Raw genomic sequence first — 19333 nt, forward strand, 5'->3', positions numbered from 1 at the left:
GGAATCCCTGACATCAGTTCCTTTGTGAATTTGAGGAAAGACATCCCAGATCCAGAGAATTATCTCAAAAGGATAATGAAGTGTAATTTTCTTTTCACAATTTATTTATGTTATTTATTTATGGCATTTATAAAGCGCTCTATCACCTAACAGGCATCCTGGCACTGAACCAACAGTGTAGACAATCAGTCTGGTGTTCCGGGAGACGCAAGTGACCAATTACGAACTAGGAAAGAGTCAGATATTAGAATTAAAAACACTAAAGCACTTGTTTGACACTTCCTAATATTGAAGGTAATTCTTTTTAGCAAACGATCTCTCATAACCCGCGTGTGAGTCACAGTTACTATATCTGCCTTCAGCTCAGAAGAAAGCGAATTTTAATTAATAATAATCAGTAGAATTGTAGAGCTTATTAGCAGATATATCACATACAATATCAGAAGTAGACTCCAAACACCATACTATAGTTATATCAAAGATCTGCTTTTTTTACTTTTAGATATCAAGGCTCCTGCAGTGCTGGCTATGTTCTTCTGTGCAACCAGGCACATTTAGTGTCTCTGTTTATCTTTCCTGCTCCATTCTCCATTCCCCAGGTCTACAGTGAACGTAAACGATAGTAGTGTCTGGGTAGATATGGCTTTGGTGGATGGTGGAAGCTACCATTGGTCCTGTTGGATCTGTACTGCCAGGTTAGTGTATTTCGATAGTTCGCGTAGCACATGTCATCATTCCAAACCAACCAATATATTCTGATGTCAATCTGTCTCAGTACTGAGATGAAGTAACTAACCTTCTGCAAGAGGGCAGCTTAACAAAGTCCTTAAGCACCCGTCTGCGCCCGTCTGCGCCAAGTCATCGCCTCTCGCCAGTCCCCCTGGCCGGACTTTATAGCAACCACTTCGTCACGACAAAGATCACCTCACTGCCTTGAACCCTGCACGGAGATGTGTCGATATTACAGGTACACTTGGCCACACGCATCTCCAATGTAAATCCTGCACCTTTACTACAACCAGCCCCTGTCTTTTACTACAGGCACAAGATGTGCCTAAAGCTTCCCCCCTCACGATCCTTCAACTCAATGTCAGATCCCTTACCAAACACTACCTGGAAGTACATTCTCTCATATGTGATGAGAACCCGGACATTCTTTTTCTCTGTGAAACTTGGTTATGTGATGGCACGTCTGCCATACCTAACCTCACGCTTCCAGATGACTACCATATGCTGACTCTAAATCGAGATGCTAGAGGAGGAGGCATCGCTGTAATCTTCAAAAAGCAATTTTCTTGTACTTTCATCAAAGAAGACCTTCCCGGTTGTGAATGTGCCCGCTTTAAAATTACAACTAGCCCACACTTTGCCCTGTCGGGCCTATATATCTACCGCCCACCTGGACCTGCCTCAAGATTTATCAAAGCCCTTCTTGAGGCAGCAAACTGTCTGGTGACTATATCCGCAAATTTTACTATATTAGGTGACTTCAACCTCCACTTTGATATATCCATCGATTCTACTATTAAAAATCTTCTTGCAGATCTATCGGCGTTACAACTTAACTCCCTAATCCAGTACCCTACACACTCTGCCGGTCATACCTTGGACCCGGTGTTTACCAACATCCAGGATGTCAAAACTGAGATGCCTGTTCCAATGGGATGGACGGACCACTATCTTGTTAAACTAACCATACTGGTCAAGGGTCCAATGTATAAAACCAATCCAACCCGCCGCCTTAAAAGACCTTGGCACAAATTATTAACCAGTGACCTTCACGTCACTCTAGGAGCATTTCATCGGGAAGATGACCAGGACATTGATATAACCTATGGTGCTTTTAACGACTGGATCACCAAAGGACTAGATGCTCTTATTCCACCTAAATTGGTTAAAGGGCGCACCTCACCCTCCAAGCCATGGTACAATGATACCCTTAAATCCTTGCGCAAGGAATGTAAAAAAGCCGAGCGCACGTGGAGGAAAGAGTACAATAATGGGGATAAAAGCAACTATTTATCGACACAAAAAAAGTACCATAAAGCCATTCGCGCCGCACGTGCGACTTTCTACGCAGACAAAATTAACTCGAGCCCTAACCCCGTCAAAATAGTCTTCAATCTGGTTCAAGAACTTCAGAGCAACAGATCTCCATCCCCCAGTATTACTGCACAACATTGCGAGGATCTTGCTACATATTTCGTAGAGAAAGTTCAAAAAATCTACAGTTCCTTCCCACAGCACTCCCCCAATCCCATCAACCCTACTAATCCCACCCCTAAATGTACCCTCTTGACTCACATCCCAGAAATCTCTCATGACGATTTAAACCAGCTATGTAGGAAAGTAAAGTCGGGCTCCCCTGCAGATCCTATGAGCCCCACCCATTTCATGGACTCACTGAATTTTTTTCTGCCGACTTTAGCTGCCATACTCAATCTTTCCTTTTCCTCTGCTAGTGTTCCGACAGCCTGGAAACAAGCTTGGGTCTCACCCATCATTAAAAAACCCGCTTTGGATCCATCTAAACCAGAGAATTTTCATCCCATATCTCTGCTACCATGGTTGTCCAAGCTTGCTGAGGCCCATGTTAATGACATCCTGTCCCACCATATGGACCAGAATAACATCCTGGACCCATCTCAAAATGGGTTCAGACAAGGCCATAGCACGGAGTCTGCCCTCCTGGCCACCTCCGAACATCTCCGGACGATTTTAGATTCTGGTCAAAGTGCTGCGCTGATTCTCCTTGATCTCAGCGTGGCCTTTGACACGGTATCCCATGACATCCTTCTTAATCGTCTGGAGATGGTCGGAGTCTCTGGCCTTGCACTGACATGGTTCGGCTCCTTCCTCAAAGATAGATCCTTTTGGGTGTCAGCCCCCCCATTCCTATCCAAACCCCATCCGATCGCACAGGCAGTTCCACAGGGCTCTGCTTTGAGCCCCTCCCTTTTTAACCTTTACGTGCAGCCACTTGCAGCAGTGGCTAAAGAGTGGGGCCTGACGCTGGTGTCCTATGCTGATGACACACAGCTGGCCATCACTCTCACGGAAGGCCCTTCCATCTTGGCCTCTAGATTTAGAGATGGCCTTGCGGCAGTGGCCCAATGGATGACAGATAACTACCTACAGCTGAACGCCGGAAAAACAGAAGTGCTGCTCCTTGGTAAAAACACCTGCCACTGGAATGAGCACTGGTGGCCGTCATCCTTGGGCCCTACTCCCCCTCCCAAGTCCCTTGTAAAAAATCTGGGAGTCTGGATGGATGCCTCACTCAGCTACCAGACACACACTAAGAAAGTAGCTGCCACATGTGCTGGTCTGCTGAGGAGTCTCAGCCCTATACTAGGTTTTTTTGACGCTAAAGTCTGCCAACTTATCATCCAAGCGACCATTCTGTCTCGATTGGACTACGCCAATGTCCTCCTCCTTGGTGCAAATAAAGGAGAAATAGCACGACTGCAACGCGTGCAAAACGCGGCCGCACGAGCATTAGTTGGCCTCCCCCGCAGATGCTCGGTTAGAGCCACCATTCACAAATTGCACTGGCTGCCCGTGAATTCTAGGATCCATTTCAAAACCCTTATCATGATCTTCAAAATTCTCAAACTCGGAAGCCCTATACTTCTACGACCTCTCCTCACTCCTTGTGTTCCTCGACGTGATCTGCGTCCCTCTAGACAGCATCTTCTGAGCATTCCCCGTACTAAGCTCTGCCGCATTGGCGGCCGCTCCTTTAGGACCATGGGAGCGAAGCTCTGGAATGCCCTTCCTCTAAACATTCGCTGTATAGAAAATCTCCCCACCTTCCGTAAGGCCATCAAGACACACCTGTTCCCCCGTTCTTAACCTATCCTTCCTCCCTTCTTTTTTTAACTCAGGATGGGGACTGTGACTCTCCCTAGCGCCGGGACGCCTCCTTGCTGGGGCAGCTGTTTGCGCTTTACCAAAACCTTAGAATTAGAATTAGAATTAGAATTAGAAAATGAATTAATACAGATTAAACAAGAAACCAGATATCTGTTAAAACCTGATCAAAAGAGTCTGGTGCTGTTACCGACAGAATCTAAGGTTACCAACCACTGGGCTTTACCATTTCCCATAAATGGCTGGTGTCCAGTAGAACGCCCAAGTTTTATGTATAATACTACCTAAGATTTTTAGAGGCATATTTACAACTCCCCTATAGCCACCAGAACGTCACTTTTAGTGACATTCTGGCGGTGATACGGGCTATGATTTATTTACAAGTCAGCGTTAAGTCACTTAACGCGGCTTAACACCGCCTTGTGAATAAGGCCCCCTTTCACTCTACACTTAGCATGAAAGGGGTGGGAAATGGGTGTTGCGGTGGGCGTTCCACCGCAAAACCCATTGATTTTGACGTAAATATGGGGCAGCGCCAAAATTAAGACCAGGGAAAACCTGGTCTTATCATGGCGAAATGAGGAGTAATGCTGTATTTCTCCTTGTTTTTGCTGTTTCTATGCGTGCTGAGTTGTGCAGCTCACATAGAAACAGCAAAACACCATTGATTGTTTATCTCCAGGAAGATGACCCTTCCCGTGCATAAACAATCTTTAAAAAAAAAAAGACAAGTTGCAACTTTTATACGTGCTGCATTCTGCAGCACACATAGAAGTTACAAAACGTCATTGGTGATTGTTTATGTGCAGAAAGGTGTCCCTTCCCTGATGCACAATGGCGCAAGAGTGTCTGCGTTGGTACTAGAGAGCTGCAATTAGCGCCAGCACAGGGAGTAGTGCAGGGCTGCACCGTATTCTTGTAAATACAGTGAAGCCCTGCATTTCTGAAGTGGCGTAGCGCGGCGTTAAGCCAACAAGGGTAGAACCGCGCTCTGTCATTTCATTGTGAATATGCCCCATAGAGGAGAGCCTGTGAAATTGTCATTATTCCTTAATCAGTGTTGACAAAACATTGTTGTGTAAACGTGTAATATTTCCATACGATTAGCATGAGGTTGCTTTTGTCTTGTCTTACTTGAATGGGATTGCTGTTAACTGGAATTTTCTATTGATAGAGAATAATAATTCTTTGGTACATAATTTCTCTGTATAATAATAGGCCTGGGCGGAGTTCACAAAGTTCTGCCACTTGGAACTTCGCAAAGTGGCAGAGTACGTTAGGTCGCGCTGTTTGGGCTGATTTTTAGCTCCGGGTGTTTGTCCTGCAGTGGAAAATCAGCGCAAATGCCACCACGCGCTGGGCAGTAGGGCGCTGTTTCTTTCTGACGCTAGAGTAGATTTTCTCCTCGAGCGGCAGCTTCCTCAGCGCCAACGGAGAGTTTCTCAACGCGAGCAGTAGTGGCCATTCGGGACCGCCCGCCTTGAGAAATCTCGCAGGGAGGTGGTCTGGGGTAAGGTTTTCCTCGTTCACGCTTGCCAACTTAACGTTAGCGAGCGTGAGCGAGGAAAAAGCGAACTCTGCGCACTACATGGAGCACAGAGTTTCATGCCCAGGCCTAAAAAATTAGAATGCTACTATAATACTTGTTGTACGTTCTAGAGGAGAAGATAATAGAAGTTCTGAAGCTCTGAAACTCATTCAGTTAGGTAGCATAGAAGGGCCACTTCCTAAAGAAGAATAGGAAAGATGTGTGCAAAATGTGTGTATATTTTGTGGTAGATCTGGACATTTTGTAAAAGATTGTCAGAGTAAATCTAATGCTTCGAGGAGTAAAACTGAAGCAACTTCACAATTAGCAAAGGTCTGGGTGAAGAACACTGGATTTATTAAAAATGAAACTATCTTGTGGAGTGAAGACCTAAACTCAATTCCAAATTGAATGATGAATGAAGTCTTCAGTTGCTCATAAAATAATTCAAATGAGAAAAACATTACTGAATGGATAGGAAAAGATTGTCTCAGGATTTGCAGATTCAGGTGCCTCAAGACATTAAATCTGCTCAATCCTTACAGTTATTGGTGATTAAGAAATATGGGGCATATTATCAAGGACGGCGTTAAAAATATCGTCTGTTTAGCGGCAGAAAACTGCCGCTAAAGCGGCGATAATGGGCTTGATAATATGACCTGGAGAATTCCAATAGAAGCCCATGTTGATACCAGAACATGGGCTTCTATTGGAAATAATTTTTAATGCTGTTCTTGATAATATGCCCCTATAGTCACTAGAAGAGTTAAAGGCAGTGGAGTTTTCAATGTTGTCTTCAGTGCCTGTCGGTTTTCGTAGACACAATTCCTTTGTATCGTTTTGTGAGTCACCATGAAAAGATCTGTTTTAGTTCGATTGGTATGTCTAACTTTACAGTGACCTTGAGCATGCCTTGATTGACCTTGCCTTATTCTTATATTGATTGATCAGCTAGCCTACAATTGAAATTTGATCTGTGAGTCAACCGTTTATCAAATAAAAATTGAATCTTTAATCTCCCCTATAATGCAAGAGCAGGCATTGAAACATCTCATTCGTCAATTGTTTAACCGTCTTACCCGACTGCTTCTAAAGTGTTTGATAAAAAGAAATCAAGCATACCGCCTCCACGTAATGACTATGATTGTAAGATCGGTTTGGAACCTTGATCAGCAACACTCTGTAAACGATTGTATGCACCCACAGATCCTGAGACCGGACATCTTAAACAGTTCAAAGAGGAAAATATACCTAGTAAGATTACCAGACCCTCACAGCGCCCAGCATCTTTACTCCTATTTTTGGGAGGGGTGCTATTCATTTTAGGGTAATCTACAGAGTTGCTGTAACGAAAATCTATCTTATCTTTGATATTTCACATTTTAGATAAGATCAAGTACAAATATCTTTACTAAACTGGACCTCGTTTTGTCGGAGTCCTTCAAGATGATGAGTGGAAAATGCATTCTACAATAAGTTTGGTTTATTTGATAACCTTCAAACTCTGCAAAGTGTAGGTTGGTGACACTTTGATTTACTCTGATTGATTTGCACTGATTCTACACATTTTGAAATACTCTGTTTGTTTGCAGACACATGTTCAACATGTCAAAGCAGTTAGGAGAATGTTCAGAGAACATCACCTTTTTGCTAAAATGGATGTGTTTTTCACTCTACTTAAGTAGATTTATGTTGTATTTAATTAGTACACAGGACTTTGAAATCAATAAAAATAACATACGTGATAATTGGATGAACAACTCCTACACCTTTAAAGTCTGCACAAAGTTTCCTCAGCTTCAACAATATTTATAAAATGTTTATTGATCAATTTTCTGACATTCTTCATAGAGGAGTTTGTTTTCTATGAACTAAAGAAGCAGATCGTAAATTTGTTTTTTGAAGAATTGACTGTCTAGTGCTCCTGTTCTGGGGGGGTTGGGGGGGGGGCGTAATCCCAGGGAACATCTGCAACTGGACAGAAGCATCTCAGTGCTCCCTACTCCTAAAAAAGGTCCCCCAGCAGAATTGAATTATAAAATCACAGACAAATAACTATTAGCAATAAAGATATCTTTGGAGGAGTGGAGACTTTATTTATTAGGAGCCAAATACACAGCAGACCGACCAGGTAAATGTTTAATTCCTAAAGGCACGCAGGGTGTTCATTAATACAACACATAGGTAAACAGTGTTCTCTTGTGATTATGGTTTTGGGAAGAATTAATATCTTTGTCCAAAGAATGGGAAACAAAAGCAACCTGAAATCGAAAGTATAAGAAGTAGCACACCTCCAGTTGTGATGCCACATAAACAAACACAAGTAGCACTTTAAACTTGCCCCAGGCCTGCCACTGCAGCCTGTGCGTGCACTTTAATCTTCCATTTCGGTGGTAGAAAAAGTCTTAGGGGTAGATTCTCAAACATTTTGCGCTGGGTTAGCGTCACAAAAGTGACCGTAATCAGCACCATTTTTTTTTACCAATTTACATTGGAAAGTACCCAACAAGTAACGCAAAGCAGTGCAAAGCATTGCTTTGTGTCACTTAGCACCAAGGGGCGTTACGTGGGTGGTACATGGGCGTTCCCATGCAACCACCAATGCCTTTTAATGAAAAATTGTGGGGGATATTCTCAAGAACATGTGAAAACTACCGCAAAAGTAGCATAACGCAACACTTCACATCGCAGTCCATCGCAGGAAAATCACTCCTTGGTATTCCGAAGCCGGTGGCACCATGCGATACTCCCACGACATCGCATCAAACTAACGCGTTAAAATCAACGTGACGCCGCAAAAATGCGAAACATCAACGCAAAAAAAGCGCCGATGACGCCAATCACGATACAAAAATCAGCAAAAACCAGCCACAGGCCTGCAATCCCCACGCGACATGTGGGAAAATGCACTACAAAAGGTGAAAACAACACATACAAAAGCCAAACAACAGCAAAGCACAATAGAGTCAGCCGGAGCAACTGCAGAGGACAACCAGAACCCCACAAGCACCCCGGGGGACTAGCCTGGGACTTCCGGGTCAGGGAAGGGCAAGGAGAAGATGAGTAGAAAGAAATGGTTCAGTCCGCAGGAAAACAGGATCCTGATAACGGAGGTGATAGAACACCATCAACCACTGTTCGTCAAATGGAATATGGGAGACCATCGTGGACAAGGTGAATGCAGTCGGAGTGCTGAAGAGGTCAATGGACGAGGTCAAGAGGCGCTGAAATTATGTCAAGCGCAAAACCAAGCAGAAACGCGCAAACAACCAGAAGGCAGCAATGCAGACTGGAGGTGGGAGCCCAGCGCCACAGGAGGAGCTGGACGAGATGGGGGAAATGGTGTCCACAGTCATCAGTGGGGAGACGGTGGCAGGAGTTGGGGGACCGGACACTGCTCAACAGGACTGGATACAACAGCAACAGGGTGAGTAACGAACAGGGCCTGGGGGGAAGGGGGGAGATGGGCACAGTGGCACACATGCACAAGAAGGCATAGCACATCTTCAGACAAACCATGCCCTAGACCCCAAACTACCACCAAGAGACCAATGCACCCAAGAATGCAACATCCCAGCACTGAAGAAGCACAGAAGTCAAAGGCACACCATAGGTAAGGGATCAGGGGCAGCCAGATCAGAGCTGCGGGGGCGACTCCCCCAAAAAGCGGCACACACATCACATGCAGAGCACATCAACATTGACAACGATGTGGCACAATCCGCAACACATCCACAACAGAACAGGGGAAACAACTGGTCCCGCTTGTGTGCAGTAACTGGCCAATCACATGTGGCATCACAGGGAAATGAGAGTTGACAATGTATAAGTATAAACACACATCCGTGATGTGGTCGGGATGTCCACTGTCCCACATCACATAGGCAGCTCCCCACAAACAGTCACAATGTACACTGTCATTCTGTCTGCATGTAAACATGTTCAATGCGTCAACATACATGTGGACACATTGTTAAACTACATCTCCCCTTTACATTGCAGAGAGAAATTCAACTCCTCCTGCAGAGCAGTCCCACCCCCTCTTCTCTGATGACGAAGAGGACCACCACAGCTTTGACTCTGACGCCCTCCAACAGCTCATGGACAGCCTGCGCAGCCCACTTCCAGGTGCAGGGCAGCCCATCTGCTACGAGGAGAACCCACCACCTGCACAGTACACACAGCAGGCAGCACCCACCACCACGGCTGCCTCACAGGACCCCCATGACAAACACATTGCCTTCGAACTCCGTGTGTTGGGGTGCCAGGAGAAGCTGGCCGAACAGGTGCAGGCGGGGTTTGACCGCATGGCAGACAAACTAGACGCCATACGTGGGTGTCTATGTCCCATCAGGGACCACTCACAGTCCCTGACGGACACCGACAGTCCGCTCCATGCTCTCCAATGAACCATGGCTGACATCGCCAGGGTCCTGACTCAGAGGCAAGAATGACTAGCCAGTCATAGGGGCTCCAGCGAGCTCGCCCGGGAGTTGGGACTCATGCGGAGGACAGGGAGCGTAAGCACGCGGAAACAGCGGTTGACACGGCTGCACAACCGCGAGAGTTAGCTGGGTCCCTCAATGCCATAAAGCCCATCCTCATGGCATTGCTGCCACAAGGCCTGGCGCTGATGCATGCTGCTGCTACCACTCCATCCACAGCTCTGGCCCCTGATGTGTCAGTGCCACAGAGTGCGCCGGACATTCCACCTCCGGCCCCTGCGGTGTCACTGTCACACATTGCTGTAGACAGAACACCTCCACCCACATGTGAGGCACATCCAACAGCTGAGGATGAAGATGCGGATGAATCTGCCCCCGTGGTCAGAAGGAAGCCGTAGCATTTATGTCCGCCATATGGCCTGTTTCTGCTTGGTTTTGCCCTCAGCATCATCCCCATCCACTGTCTCCCAATGCACTCTGTGACACTCATCTTGGACCTCGACGTGGACTCCCATATTCTGTTATGTCACCAATGACACAGATATCAGAATGCAGACTGAACTCCTCCACTGCTGATGTACATGTCATTCCCTGAAGGACTCTGGCTGGCCCTCCACGGGCCAGCACTGAAAGGTGGTGGTTGCATGGCCCTGTACTGCTCCAGCTACAACACTACATTGAATGTGCATCAAACATTAATTTACACAACGGAGTATCATGTCTATGATCTTGCAAGTGTGGAGTTGTGGATGCATGTAGGGTCAATGATTTCACCTTACGTCCATGTTGCTTATGTTGTGGGACTTGGGTCACAGGGTGACACATTGCCGATTGCGTGCCGGGTGGTGCCGACACTAGAACGGGGAAACACACACTCGTTACTTCCTTTTCCAGGCCAGAACGGAAGCACGCCCACAGCCCCGGGGTCCTTGTTCGCACCCTTACGTTGGACTGGCATACACCAGGCCATGCCACTCCGATCACGCTCACAGGGGGGGACGACAACGCTACATGTCTCAGGTCTTCCCTGTAGGGATATGCTGCTCACAGGTCTAGTTGTCTGCATGCCACAGCCACTCCCTCACGGCTGGTTCACACCCACACCACACCCATTCGGCACCGGTGTCACAGGACATGTGACCCTGCCAATAAAAAGGGCCTGGCGCACATGCTGGATGCCATTTCCACTCTCCAAATGGGTGTCTCTTTGTGGGTATCCATTATGCATGAGGGCCTGGGGCCCTGCCACGTCACATTGCCCAGTGCCGGTGGTGACATGATGGCATCCGCACCACGGGACTCACTCATAAAGGGTCCATGGCTAGCGATGCACAGACTTGGTGGCACCAGATGCACTGCAGCAGGCACAGGCACACTACCACGGGATGATGTCTTTCGGTGCACTGAGATAGGGGCACCTTCAGTGCTGAATGTGTGTGCAGCCTGAGATGATGTGCCGTTCGGTTGGTCCGGAATGGTGGCATAGGTGTGAGCCCTGCTGGACCGCAGTGTAGGCCTAAGCCAGCGGGCAATGCGAGTCTACCACCACGTGGTATTGCCTCGCGGTTCACAGAGTTAGTGCCACCTATTGGGCTATGCGGAAGGGCAGCCTGCGATGATGCCCTGTGCACTGATGTGTTCTCTGCCATTGCGAAATCAAGACCCAGACTCAGGTGTGTGACCTGGTGGCCCGTGGTGCATGGCTGCATGATGTGGAGGGTGCCATGGTCGCGGGCCCCGGGCTTGGTGCTCCCCCTGGCACATGGTGGGCACTCTTGGAGACGCCGGTGGGGGTGGGTGAGCAGTGAGGCCTGGTCGCGCAGGGGCGGGCAGTCTCCGCTGGGCAGCGGGAGGGGCTGGGGTGCAGCAGTCTGGGTGCGCAGGGGCGGGTAAGCGATGATGGCCCGTGCAATTGTGTGGACTCTGCCATTCATGTCTCTGGCAAATGTTTCAGATGAGTGACCTGGGGGACTACAGTGTGTACCGGCACATGGTTGGAGACACTCCGGTGGCTGCAGGTGAGCAGTGGGGCCTGGGTCCACAGTGTCCACACTCTCCCTCTCTCTCCCTCTCTCCTCTTCACGCTCTCTCCCCCTCTCTCCCTCTCGCCCTCTCTCTCCCTCTCTCCCCCCTCTCCCACTCTCCCTCTCTCTTTCTCTGTCCCTCTCTCTACCTCCCTCTTTCTCTCTCCCTCTCTCTCTCTCTCTCTCTCTCTCTCTCTGTCGCTCTCCCTCTCTGTCCTTTGATGGGCGCATGTCACACCTTCTTATCTGTCTTTCTGTCTTGCAGGCTGTGACTTACGGAATTCCCGGAAAAGACCCACGTGCCTCTTCATGATTGTTTTTTTTGTCTCATCTGTAATAAATGTTTTTTGTGGTTATATGATGTGGATGTGTGTTTCCACTATTGTGGCCATGCCTGTATGTTAGGTGTTGTGGTTGTGCGACTTCGGGTGATTTGTTTGGGTCATGGATTTGTGGAGTTGATGTGCATTCTCTTTGTCCGATAGGATGGTGGAGTGATGGGGTCCTGGGGGGGGTGGATGTTTGTGTTGTTGCCCTCTTGGTGCTCCGGGCTGCATGTTCAGTTGCTGGGGGGGCATCTGTTCGTTCTTCATGTTTAGCTATGGGCTGTGCTCCCTTGGCTGCTGTCGGTTGTCGTCCGACTTTACACCAGGTCAGAGCAGGTGTTAGCTTCCTGCTGCTAATGCGCCTTATTGCCTATCTTGTGCTCTTATTGCAGATCAGGATGGTCGTTGTGAATGTTGAGGTGTGGTGTTGTCACGGCTTTTTGCTCGGGAACCCCTACTACGCATCTCATTAGCGATAGTTGCCGGGGTCATCCGTAACGATGTTTTTTGAGGATGCTATCGCCGGAAAACTGGTGGTATCGGCTGTTTGCACCGGGTTGTGAATGGGGAGGTAATTTTAATGCAACTTTGGCTGCGCTAAAGTGCCGATAACTCGGCCTTAGCTCCTTGAGAATATGCCCCTCTATCTACAAACAATTGCAGACAGGGTTTAGCGCCAAAAGTTAACACCATCAGAAAGGAGGCCTTAAGAGGAGAAATGTTATAATTTCTCCCTTCTTTTCCTACTTTGCATGAAAGCTGCACTGTGCAGCACAAATACAAAGTGGGAAAGTGTTTGAACTTGTCTAGGCATAATATTTTGTACAGGAAGGGTTCCTTCCTGTACAAAACCCATGCTAGACTCAGGCACGCACCTTAGCGCTATGGCGCTAAGATGTGTGCTTCTCGCATGGCAACTGAAATCAACGCCTGTGCTATAGAAAGGGGGTGGGGAGAGCTATATCTCTCTAGATATGGCACTCTCCTGCTCCCCATCTGTCACGCAGCGCAGCCTTGCGGGGGGCTGTGCTGCGTTGCGGGCCTTTTTGGAAAATCTGACCCCAAGTTTGCATTGAGCAGAGCGCAGCTGCATCAAGGGTCTGTCGACAATCTGTCATTGTGTTGTTTTACGGGCACTGATTTGTAAGTCAACTGAATAAGTGAGTAATCTTCATTGCTGTTTCGTTGACTTCCAGGCAGCATTCAATATGGTCGACAGAGAAATACTGTAGCTAAAACTGAAAGGCATGAATATTGCTTCACCCCTTCTCTTAATTCTGAGAGCAATCCACTCTCAGCCTTGAAAGTTGAAGTTGAAAGGACTGCTGTAAGAAATGTTCTAAGACAAGGCTGAGTTTTATCTCCAACTCTGTTTTCACTTTATTTAGCTGACTTCCCTGAGACACACTTTGTTAGAAATAAAATATTTTTATCTAAACTTAACAAGACCAAACCGATTAAAATCCAACGTACACAGTTAAAATTATGACATTTAAAATGTTTCAAGAACTTGTACCAAAGAAAACTATGGAAGCGTGACTTTTACACAAAGTACCTGTACATGCGTCAAAATTCACAAGGCCAAACAGCCACAGAGTCGGAAACAAAGAGATGCGCCAACTCCTGAGACCTTGGGGAGGCGATGCGACAGTCCCGCTGCACGAAGAGGAAAGGCTGCGTCGAATCCAGCCTGTATGGGGAGTGATGCGTCAATTCTTCGTGATGGTTCCAGTCCGCAGGTGATGCATCGGGAAACTTGCCACACAGGTGCGATGCATGGAAATCCGGGATGCGTCGGTGATCGATGCGACGGCGCCGAGCGGCGCTGCGTCAGTTTTCTTCAGCTGCGATCCCTCGATGCGTCAATTCTTACAGCGGCGACAGGTGCTGCGTTGGTTTTCGCAGCAACACAAATTCTTCTCGTGCCATGGAGATGCGTTGGAAAAACAGCTGCAAGAAGAGCGATGCGTCAATTTTTGCAGTTCTCTTTTCTTCCAGCTCCCAAACTGCAGCAATCACCTCCAGAGGCCCCAACTGCCATAGGCATCTCCTGGAATGGTCAGCACTCACAGCAGCAGAGTTCAGTGGAGCTGGGGTGAAGTATTTATGTCCCTGAGACTTCAGAACTGGAGGCCAGCACACACAGGCCCTTGAAGAACTCCTTCAAGCAGGGGACACAGCACACAGCAAAGTCCTTCTCCTTTCCTTGGCAGAAACGGCAACTGCAGGCTCTTTTTTTCTCGAAGGTTTTGGAAAAATATGTAAATGGTATTATCACCACATATGCTGAAACTAATCAAATATTTCATCAGAGTCAGTCTGGCTTCAGGTCAAATTTTAGTACGGAAACTGCGCTTCTAGAAGTCTCAGAGGCCATCAAGGAGACCTTAGACCAAGGTGGGAAGGCCGTGCTGATTCTTTTAGATTTATCAGCAGCCTTCAATACCGTGTCAATGATCAGCTCCTTTTAAGACTTCAAGAATGCGGTTGTGGGGGCGCGGTACTCCGATGGTTTGCCTCGTTTCTGGATAACCGCCAACAAACGGTCTGGTATCCCCCTTTCGCAGTGCCCCTTCCTTCCTTAAAGTGGGAGTTCCGCAGGGCTCAATCCTTAGTCCCACACTTTTTAACCTTTATATGACCCCCATGGTGCATCTGGCCGATGCCCATGGAGCCAAAATTGTATCGTATGCGGACGACACACAATTGCTATTTACTTGTGATAAGAAGTTAGACTTCAGAGGAGAAGCAATAAACGTCTGCCTCGCTGAGGTGTTTTCATGGTTCCAATCACACCAACTTAAATGTAATTCCGATAAATCGGAGATTATCCTCTTTGGTCTTCCTCTAGACAATGTGTGGCGAAATTGGTGGCCACAGGACATGTCTCCCTCCATCGCCTCGGTCAAGGCTGTCAAAAACTTGGGAGTCAGGATGGAGGATGACTTTTATCCATGAACGCTCAAGTACAAACTGTAGTGGGCTCCTGCTTTGGAGTGCTAAAAATGCTTAAGCAGTTCTTGCCTCTTTTGTCGGTAGCACACAGAAAATCTGTTGTCCAGGCGCAGGTTTTATCCAGGCTGGACTACGCAAACAGCCTTTACTTAGGAATCCCCGAATACTTGTTGTCACGCCTACAGGTGGTTCAGAATGCTGCAGCGAGGGCAATACTGATGCTTGGACCCAGAACACGAATGTCTACCCTCCTGAAAGCCATGCACTGGCTGCCGATCCGTAAGAGGTTAATATTTAAGGCCTTGGTCCTGACCTTTAAATCTCTCCATGGGATGGAGGCCCCGTACTTTAGGAAGAGAGTGCAATTTTATTACCCGCATCGTCCCCTGAGGTCTGCTGCACTTCAGTTAGCTTGCATCCCCAAATCCTCCTATGCTCGAGTTGGTGGTCGCTCCTTCCAGGTACAAGCAGCGCAACTTTGGAACAAGCTTCCTCTGGCACTTAAACAGACGCAAGATCTTCTCCCTTTTAGGAAGCTATTAAAAACCTGGTTATTCCTGCTATAATGTAAATTAGCCAGTGTTGGACCCGGCCTTGTGGCGTGGCCCATCCCGACCCATAGCGACACCATACTGACCCCTACACCCCACCCGGCCCTGATTAACGCAGCCTACCCGACCCAGTCCACACCTGATCCCCCACAGAACCCGGGGCTACCCCTGTCCTGTTGTAAATTGGCTGCGATTGGATTAGCATTAGCGGAATCCATCTGGTATTTAGAGGCTATCTTGTCCATGTTGTAGAATCCATTTTGTATTTCTGGCAGCCATTTTGTTTGCCATGTGCTCACCATGTGTTTTGTCCTCCCTTAGTGTTGACTGCTCTTGTAATCTGCCTAGAAACAAACTATATTTAGTATCTTCTACTTCCGCACATGCCCAGTTGAGTTTGCAGCTGCTAGTAGCATGTAACTGTCAGGATAAGTTTACCAGTGTTAGCAAACTGTTAACTCCTCCCACTTGTCGACTGTGCAGTTTCTGTATGACCATATATGTGCATAACTCCTCTCAAGTATACGTGTACCGTCTTCTTTTAGCCCCTGTGTGGGTATAAAAGGACCATGGCCCTTCTGTTCAGTGTGCTACTTCACTCAATACCGAAGGGTGCTGTTTGAATGTAGTTCCACCTCGTGAGGTTTATTAAACTCTGTATTTTCTATTTCAGTTTCTGTGCCAACTTCTTTCCAATAGTCTGAGGACTCTGTGCAGAGAAGGGCGAACCCCTTGCACTGGTAGGCCTAGCTGAGGCCTATTTTCTACAAATTGGCGCCCAACTCAGGCTCATCGAGAACTCGGATGCCCAAAGGATTGTTCGCGACGAAGGATTGGAATCTCGCTCTGGACATGATCACTGCCCGATAAGACCCGAGTCTTGGAATCCGCGGCGGCTTTTCCTTTCTTTCTGATCTGACCATCCAGGTGGCGCCGGTCCTCAACTGAGATCTCTTCTGTTGATTCGCCGTGCAGTGACCATTTGGTCGATTTTAGAACTTGGCAGGATGAATCTGGACACCAAGTGATTGGTAAGTGTCCTTCTGCGGCGCTTGCTGTTGGTTTTGATGCATGGGATTGGTAAGGTAGTTTAGTAACGCTTACTGTGGCTTTGAGTATTGTATATTTGTGTTGGCCAACTTGGTTTGTTTTGACATATGTGACTTGCAATTCACATAGGCAGGTAATGAGGAGAATTTTCTCTAACTGAATTGATTTGAACGGCACATCGTACTAAAGGTACCTTAAGTGCTACTTTGATTATAATACTGCATATTCTGCACTATTTTTGGCATGCCTGTCTTTAGCACACTTCGTAGGATGTGTTGCTTTTGTAATGGTACCAATTTGAGACTTGATGAAGCACAACCGGCCCCCCCGGAGGGGACGCCTAATAGGGATATGTATATTAAGTATGGTCTTTCTTCTATAATCTACAGCGCATTATGGAATAAATACACGCGTAAGGATCCTGAGTTGCGTTGGCCTATGTATGGGTCATTTGATTTACGAAAGATTGAGTATGTGGAGCAATGTATGTTTAAACGTAAGACTAGGCATGATATGTTTGATTGTGAACGAATGTGGGAGAAAGAAGTGCATGAACAGCTGAAGCGTGAGCAAGCCTTGATTGAAAAACAGCGAAAAAACGTTTATGTGAAAGCATTAGAGTTAAAGAACAAAGAAATGAAAGAGTTGAAGGAGAGAGAAGATATGGAGTGTGCTTTACAGGTAACTGGCCAATACCCTGTTCGGAGGCCCCTTTATCCTATACTTAATAAACCACAAGATGATTCCTTATTATTAGATCGTCCTCCACCTCCGTACACTGTTCCTTCTGCCCCTCATGATTTAGATGAGGACTCTAGTTTGGAGGAAGATAAGACACGAGAAACTCGTTCTATGTTGACTACTGCACTCTCGTCTCAGCTCCGATCTGCTGCTCGTAAAGCAGCTCATGGAACTGCCACCGTCTCTGAAATTCTTGATAGTATGAGAGGGTGGTATGAATGGGAGCATTCGTATTTTACTGAGGTGTTTGCCGAAGAGGTCCTTGAGTTGTTTAGGAAATATTCTGAGGAGTTAGAGCCTAAGGATATATCAGATGATTATAAGCAAATGCGTGATGGTCTTTTTGTTTTCTCCCAGGTGGCTGATACAATCAGGCGTTTGGTAAAGCTGCGTGACTGTTGATGCAGTCCATTTGCGAGAGGAGAAAAAGGCTGCAGACAGGGCTGTGCAGACATCTCAGACCAGCATGGCACAAGCTCCTGCCTCCGGAACAGATAAGATTATGATAGTTCACGCGAAACCTATGCGGGAGGCCGCGCCCTTGTATGTTCCTCCTGAAGGACAGGGTACAAGCGACGATAAGGCCTCTCTTGATGCAAAGGGTTATTTTATTTATAATTGGGTTTACACTCCTTGGAATAGGACGAATGTTATGGCACTTAAAACTGCACTGCCTGATCTGCGGAAAAATCCAGCCGCTTTTTATGAGGAAGTTGAAGGTGCTATTAGTTCTTGCACTATGACTTTGCCTGATATTGATTTATTTTTCGGATTGATATTACCACCTGATATGTGGAGAATATGTGGAGAACTGTTCGTAAAATTGATGATCATGCAGCTTTTGGGGCATTATGGAGAGACTTAGAACGAATGGATGCCGAAAGGGAACCCGCACAAAAGCCATGTCAGTTAATTTTAGATCTCCCTGCAGCTATATTAGTTAAGTTAAAAACGATTATTCCTCCTAAAAAGATAGATTGGACTGTTTTAGCATCTTGTAAGCAAAAGGCAGATGAATCGGTCTCTGATTTCTTTACACGCTTTGAAGAAGCATTCCACGATTTTAGTGGCCAGTCCTTGACAGATGACACAGGCAGACTGTTTGTCGATAAATATGTCGCAAACCTGTTGCCAGGAATAGCTAGTCGCCTAAAGGCCAGTGAGAGTTCATGGACTACGTCTTCCCCGGTCTCCCTTTTGACTATGGCCCAGTATTATGAGCGCCAGGAATTAGAGGCAAAGGGTAATGAGGACAAAAAGACTAAAGAATTGAAAACGAAGATTATGTTGGCCCAGGCTTATGGCCCGTCTTTTAGAGGTAGTGATAGAGGTGGACGTGGGTCTTATGGTTCGTCTTTCACTTCTTATACTCGTTCGAATTTGTCTGCTGACCAGTGTGCATACTGTAAGAAATTTGGCCACTGGGCTTCGGATTGCCCAGCACTACGTGCTCCGCAGTATACACGTGGTCGGGGACAAATGAGGAATCGACTAGGATATTCAGGGCCTAGAGGAAACACAGGTGATCGTGCTAGGTTTGATACTAATATACGTGGGCAGGATGGGTTTAACACTTTTGATAGAAGGAACCAATATCAAATGTCTGATTATGTGCCATTTGATTCTCAAGATTCTGCTCATGCATAGGATTGCCTAAGATGGGGTAAGGAATCAGTTGAAGTTCCAGTAGATCAGAGGGGTCCCTATGTTACAGCAAATGTCTTGGGCTACACTGATCAGTTTCTGGTTGATACAGGAGCTACTCGTAGTGCCTTGTCTAAACAATTGGTCCCAAGGGCTCCCTTGTCTGGCTTAACCATTACATCGATAGGTTTCGATG

At 46.9% G+C, this 19333-nt stretch overlaps 1 long non-coding RNA gene across 2 annotated transcripts in view; it reads right to left on the reverse strand.

Moving 5' to 3' along the window:
• Positions 1–19333, reverse strand: part of LOC146786178 (uncharacterized) — a 215651-nt gene that overhangs the window by 106642 nt on the left and 89676 nt on the right. The gene's annotated exons all lie outside the window — the stretch shown is intronic.

This window comes from Triturus cristatus, chromosome 11 (genome assembly GCF_964204655.1).
Source record: "Triturus cristatus chromosome 11, aTriCri1.1, whole genome shotgun sequence".
Classification (NCBI taxonomy): domain Eukaryota; kingdom Metazoa; phylum Chordata; class Amphibia; order Caudata; family Salamandridae; genus Triturus; species Triturus cristatus.